Genomic DNA, 7,458 nt, shown 5'->3' with positions numbered 1-7,458 from the left:
TAGTCTGGGCGTTGGGGTTAGACATACTTTTACTTTCTAGTTTTACCGCGTTTACTGTTAGTAGAAGACTAGGTTGTTGACTGACAGCGTAAGCCTCTAAGTACTGAGGGAGCCGTCGTTCGCGCTGCGGGCGTTGGTTAGGAGGATCGCTTCGTGGAGTGTTCATCATAGGCCATTTCAATATTAATAACACTATTAATATTACACTAATTACCCTCCGGCTCGAAGGACCAATTTTAACTGAGGGGTACAATTCCCTGACTGTATTACTAGATATGATACTTACTACCACTACCTTTGTACTTAATATTCGGCCACCCAGTACACGGCATAAATATATTATCATAAACACTCTCACGTAGATGAAACGGATCCAACACAAATGTACGAAGTCGAAACAGGTCTTTATTTCTACACAGCGATGGTGTGTAGAACAAGCACTTAATCACTTAATTACATTTATGAATTGAAATAGTATGCACTTTTATGGCAAAGAGTATTCGTCGGTATATCAATAGAGAATGTCCAATCTCTGAAGGCGCAGGTGGTAAATATACGACCTGGAATAGTTAAGGAATAACAGCAATGATACTTTAATGATTATATACTAGATACACTAGAGGGGGTTAATCCGGTCGCTTGTAAGCCGACAGGAGTAGGAGGGGGGGGGGGGGTAGAATCCGGCTGCCTCGTCCGGCCAAGGGTATCCCAGGTGAACCCACTGTAGTGCCGTTCAATGCGCCGGCGATCCTTGGACCACAGATGAAAGCAGGTGGACTCTTTGTGGGCCGGCTCTCTCCGGTCCACGGGGGAGAGACGTGAAGCGACCTCGTCTTGCAGAGCGTCTCCTCACCTTGCGTCCTCTCCAGGGGGGGGGGTTCCAACACACGGCAGTGTCGGGGGTCTTTATCCATGGAATAATCAAAGTATACAAAACATAATCCGTGCCTGGGAAGGCGGGCTGTCGTCGGTAGAATAATCCGGTATACAGGTCCACTCGCTCGTCGGCTCTGGGGCTCCTCGGGTGCAGCTTCACATGGGGTCAACCACCCTGGGTAAGCAGCCAGTTCTCTGCCCGAAACGATGGGGTACTGACTACGGTAGTATTCTCACCGCACGAAGCACTATATATTAACAGACTATTATTAGCTTAATAGACTACGTCCAACTCGACGATATAGTGCCAAATATGACTATTCAAATATTAATATACACGATGTCTCAATACCGATGGTAGGCGAACTTGGCCTTACTCCCACACGTGGTATCGCGGGGAGGCTTTACGTCTGTGACTCTATTGGAGGGTAAGAAACTGGACTGAAAAGAAAGTCCTACTTTAGTAGCGCAGTATATATACACACTATGAACAAATAGTCCCATTAGTGGTGCGGTAGCCAGATTCCTACGCGGAACTAGGACTTGTTCGTACATGTGGAGCGGTACGTTTGAACTGGGTCTGAGGGGTATGGCAGCCTGGCACCAAGGTCTCGACCAATAGTAGAATGGAGACTATTATGGGATGTTCAGTAGGCTAGAATGGATATTCAATGCATATTGTACAAGGAATATACAAGGGATATCAGGGAATATTAGAGAATATACAAATACAATTAAATATATATATATAAATAAATATATATATTCGGTTTAATCTGGCCCTTCACAACACATATATTTATTCTTACCGTATATATACCTATCCATATCTGTCTGTACATACCTGCAGATAATCCTTTTTACATATCTGTAGATACTATATCTATATCTATATCTATATCTGTACATATAGCCCTTACCTACTCTTACTACTAGTTACGCTGCTGGCCAGTATGACTTACTACCATAGTGTCTTTATACCTGTATCACTGTACATAATTATACCACAACTCTGTAGCATCTCTGTAGCTCTTTTATACCAAGTTTATCCACCTGTGCATTGCACTTTACCTATTTTCGTTGTATTGTACTTGTGCTGTATGATGACAATACATTTTAATCTAGCGATGCCCCGATCACGTTTTTTGCCACCGATACCGATCACCGATCGTCGTGAGCCATATCGGCCGATACCGATCCGATACCGATCGTTTTTGATTAAAAAGAAATTAAAAATTATTTTATATAAAAAGTTTTTTTTTTTTTTAATAAAATATATATATTATATAATTAGACTTGTACTTGTATTATCTGCGAGACATCGCCACCACGCAACAAGTCAAAATGCTCGCTATCTGCAAACAGCTCCACTGTCTGTGTGTACTCTAGTAGCCCTAGCTCCAAAAAGGATTCTCCGGCGCTGCAGCGGGACCCTATTGCCTTGGTAGCGTTATGCTTTGGTCATTTCACATTCAGCAAGCCCTCAGCTCGAATACGCATTCAATCAATGTTATAAGACATTGATATCAGGAGCTATCTGTAGCTACTGCTAGCCGGCTAGATGACGTTAAGACAACTATTTAGTTCAATCGGACATTTCGTTTTGAACCGTGAACTAACGTCAGCTAACGCAAGCTAACGCAAGCTAACGGAGATATCAACATGGGCTACTAGACTTCCTGGGGCATTTGTTGATATCCGGAGCTATCAGTAGCTAGCCGGCTAAATACCGTTAGACAATGCCTACTAAAAGTGAATAGTTGACTGGGTAATTTTGTTTAAACAGTAACGATAGCTAGGTAGCTAACGTTAGCTCAGGTCGAATGCACTATCTAGACTCAGCAGAGGAGGTCCGCCTCCTCTGTGTTTACAAACTCTACACGGGTACGGGCGGGGCTAGGGAGGAGGAGCAGTTTGCAGGTCCTGTGCGTCTGAGACAAGCGAGTGAGATATCCACTTGATCAGTTTCCGCGATCTGCGAATATGACTAATTATCGGAATTCCCCGATCGCATATTTATACTGATTATCGGCCGATAACGATCGGTGGCCGATCGATCGGGGCATCCCTATTTTAATCTAATCTAAGCAGTATTAGGGAAACTGTCACAGTGACACACAGTGAGACGTGTCTGGTGAAGAGCTGTTGCCAAGTGAAGTTCAGGAATGACACATTATCCCTTTAAAAAGACCAACGTCAAATAAAACATCTACCTCCTTAATATTTCAACATGTTTGTCTGAACGACATGTTACTGTACTTTACAGAAGCAGATTTAGCTCCATCTCTCTCTCTTTCACTTTATCTTTCACTCTCTCTCTTTCTCTCTCTTCACTCTTTCTCTCTCTCCTTTCACTCTATTTTCTCCCTCTTTCACTCTCCTCCTTTCACTCTCTATTTCTCTCTCTACCTCTCTCTTTCCCTATTTCTCTCTCCCCCTTTCTCTCTCCCTCTTCCACTCTCTCACTCTATTTTTCTCGTTCTCTCCATTTCTCTCTTTATATTACTCTCTCTGTCTCTCAATTTCTCTCTCTTTTTAAATTAATTTTTTTTTCTAAAAATTAGTGCTATATTTTAATATTTTACTACCAGCCCATGTCTCTCACTGGATATGGACGATGCAGCTCTGTACTAACCACTTCTTCACACACACACACACACACACACACACACACACACACACACACACACACACACACACACACACACACACACACACACACACACACACACACACACACACACACACACACACACGCACGCTGCGCGCCTGGTAGTTGGGCTGTCTCTGTCACAGACAACCGGTTTGCTTTGAACAGGGACCTTGTTTGCAGGGATTAAAGTTCTCCGTTATACTACGATGGATTTTCTGTCATTTGGTCCGAGAAGGGAGACAAAAAGAGAGAGCTGGGAGTCTAACTGATTTGACATGGAAACCACCAGTGAGAACGTACCCTAACGTGTTACTCAAAGACGTGTGTTTGCACTCTGAACACACACTTCACACACACACACACACACACACACACACACACACACACACACACACACACACACACACACACGTATGCACGCATGCACCGACATGCATACACACACACACACACACACACACACACACACACACAGACACACAGAGCTGTCTGTCTGTGGCAGTTTAATTAGGGTGCTCTGTCTTTGCCTCCAGCAGACTGTAGGGCAGCATGAGAGAGATAGAGAGAGAGATATGAAAGAGAGAGGGGGAGGAGAGATTAGGAGAGGAGGAGATGAAATGAAGAGAGGATGAGGTAAAGGGAGAGAGGATGAGAATGTTCCCTTATCCATTCCTAGTTGTCACTCTGCTGTAGCGCTGCTAGCTAAGACCCCTAGATCTCTGAAGAAGAGCTTCAGCTAAATGCCTCAACTACACTGGAGGAGAGGAGGGGAGAGGTGGAGAGGAGGGGAGGGGAGAGGAGAGGAGGGGAGAGGAGAGGGGCTGGAGTGAGGAGGGGAGGAGGGGGGAGAGGAGAGGAGGGGAGAGGAGGAGAGGAGAGGGGCTGGAGCGAGGAGGGGAGGGGAGGGTGCACACTGACGCTGATGCTCTGGGTCTCCCTCTGTACAGATTGGCCGGGTAGTCTAGAGAGGCTTCTTTTCTCTGCATGCATAGGCTAGGCCTAAAAAAAATAATGGTTTGTTTCCGGTTGCCGACCGACCCTGCCGATTTAGGTGCGACCCAATATATTTTATGAGTTTAAAAAAATATATATATAAAAAAAGAAAATGTATTCAATTTTTTTTATTTTTATTTTTTTTATAAAGTTTCATAGAAATCTTAGTCAAACCTTTAGTATTATGGATATTAAACATGCTGGCAGAGTACATGCATCCATGTAGTTGTGAACATTTTAATTAAATAAAGAAATTCCCTATCCATAGTCGCCGTGGGAAAGAATAGAATAAAAACATTAAATAAAATAAATTCCCTACCTACCCATGGCCTTAACTGACAACCAACAGGAAACAAACAATATTTTTTGTTATGCCCTAGTGTGGTAGATTGGTATAGGTATAGGCTAGATGTTTTCATGTGTGGTAGATTGGTATATGTATTGCCTAGATGTTTTCATGTGGTAGATTGGCATAGATAGACACTAGACGTCTTTATGTGGTAGATTGGGTATTTTGTGCCAGGATGGTCTGCGACAGCATCACTTTGCATCACACAAGGAGAAGTGAAAGTGGTCATTTTGTGAACCCACCGTAACCTTTTTCTTTTCTTCTTTTTTTCTATCCCAACCCGCTTTTCTTTCTTTCTTGCTCACTTCTCTCTCCCCCTCTCCCCCTCTCTCTCTCTCTCTCTCCCTCTCTCTCTCTCTCTCCAGTGAAAGCTAGTGGAGGATCCTGAAAGAAGGATTTGCAGTCCGTCAATGCGGAACTACCGACTGATCTTCTGCCACAACCTGAAGCAGCCGTAGATGGTTCACTGGTTCACTGGTCCGGGGAGGCGACGATAACAACACACTTTCACTGCTACACGGTAAGGCTGTTTCCCCCGGAGCCTGTTCTTGGGATTCGAACTTCGTCAGGGTTTTTCCGAACGGACGTTCGAACCTTCGTTTTTAACTCATTCAGAGCCACGCCCCTTTGACCATATTAGGGCTAGCGTGCCAATAAGGAAGCCAATGGGAGGACGGGGACATTTGCGAACGGTTAAACTATATCTAAAATTATGGCTATGGGTCACCCCTCGCTTATCAATGACTTGCTTGCAGTCAACATGTACGAAACGGATTGTTTTTTCATTGGTCCGTTTCCGTTTTATACCGTTTTGAATACGAGTAGTTTTGGAGATGTCTAGTAATTCCAGAGAAATTCCGCGATAATAGCCCTTTACTGGAATACACAAAACACGTTGTCATTTTTCGGCTGATTTATGAATCGTTTTCAAATAAACGCTAGATTATCGATGGTATATTTAATTTTTTATTATTTATTATTAACCTTTATTTACCCAGGGTAGGTTCTCTGAGCACGGATGCTCTTTTTCAGGAACGCCCTGCTTCACATTCACACAGTTCCATTCACACCTGGGAGCTGCCCAGTACAACCACCGTCCGACACCGTTGGCCACTGAGCAACTCCACTGGAGCAGTTGGGGGTTAAGCGCCTTGCTCAAGGACACTTCAGCGGTTGGTGTTAAGGGTATGGGAGAGAGTTATTAATTCACATCCCCAGCCCAGATTTTTTCCTGATGGTCCGGGGGATCGAACCAGCGACCTTCCGGTCACAAACCCGCTTCTCTAACCATTAGGCCACCACTGCCTAATGCACGCTAGAGAAGCGGGCTGAAAAATCGATTATCCATGCCGTGGTCAGCGCTAACGTTATGCACACACACACACACACACGCTGCGATGGCGGAGAAAAAAACATCTGATTAACCCAAGACTGGTAAAATAGAGTCCTTACCTCACATCAGATGTTCTGCAAAAAGATTAATCCAATTCCTGATCGCCATTCCAAATATTGATCGCGTTTATTGATCCAACGTTATAGCACCAAAACACATAATCGACGCTGCTCCCAGTGGGGGGACTCAATGCAATAGTATCCAGCTGCATGCCCGAGAAGTAAAACCTGGACCGGACTTGTTTTTTTGATGCACAGTCCCACCCAATCCAATCCAATGATGTGCATTACCATCCGGGAGACGATAGGCAGCGGTATTTGCCCTTTTCGAGCTCAGACCCATTCCCAATGATAACGTCAGGCTGGATGGATGAAAAATGAATGGATATTGCTAATAAAAGAAATAACGATTAACATGCATGATCGTTACGAAAGAAACATTGGATTAACCCAAGATTGAGTCCTTACTTGACATCTGATGTACTGCAAAAAGATTAATCCAATTAATCCAATCCAATTGATCGCGTTTATTGATCCAACGTTATTTGTCCAAAACGCATAATCCACGCTGCTCACAGTCTCCCCAGTCCATGTGTTATAACGATACAGCATGCCCGAGAAGGAAAACCTGGACCAGACTTCTCAGATCAGCGTACAGCCCAAGGGGGAGGGATTTCAATGATGTGCAATACCAGCCGGAAGGCGTTAGGCGGCGGTATTGACCTTTTGCGAGCTCAGACCCATTCCCAATGATAACATCAGGCTGGATGGATACAAATAAAAATAAAAGAAATAACGATTAAAACCCGACTTTTCTCGTGAATGGCGCTGAATGAGTTAATGAATATAACTCATCAGTTTCTTTTAATACTATAATATTAGTGTAGCCTAATCTTTATCTGCAACTGTGAAGAAAAACCCCATTGGTTTAAACAGAATGAATAGACACATAAAAAAAAAAAAAAAATTATTAACACTTTTTATGCCCATCCTTTGCCCAGTCTGCCAGTGCTGAAACCCTATAGAGATGTTTACCTTCTTTGCAGGGCTATAACTTTTTAAATATTATAGCTATATTGACATTACTATGGCCCATTCAACATCGGGTATCTATCGTTCCGGATGTGGGAACGTTATATTTTTTCATTCATACATTGTTGTGTTAATACCGTCGAGAATATAAGTATGTTTTTAA

The sequence above is a fragment of the Notolepis coatsorum genome, assembly GCF_963971535.1.
Source record: "Notolepis coatsorum genome assembly, chromosome: 16".
NCBI classification, from domain to species: Eukaryota; Metazoa; Chordata; class Actinopteri; order Aulopiformes; family Paralepididae; genus Notolepis; species Notolepis coatsorum.
This window is presented reverse-complemented; position numbering follows the sequence as displayed.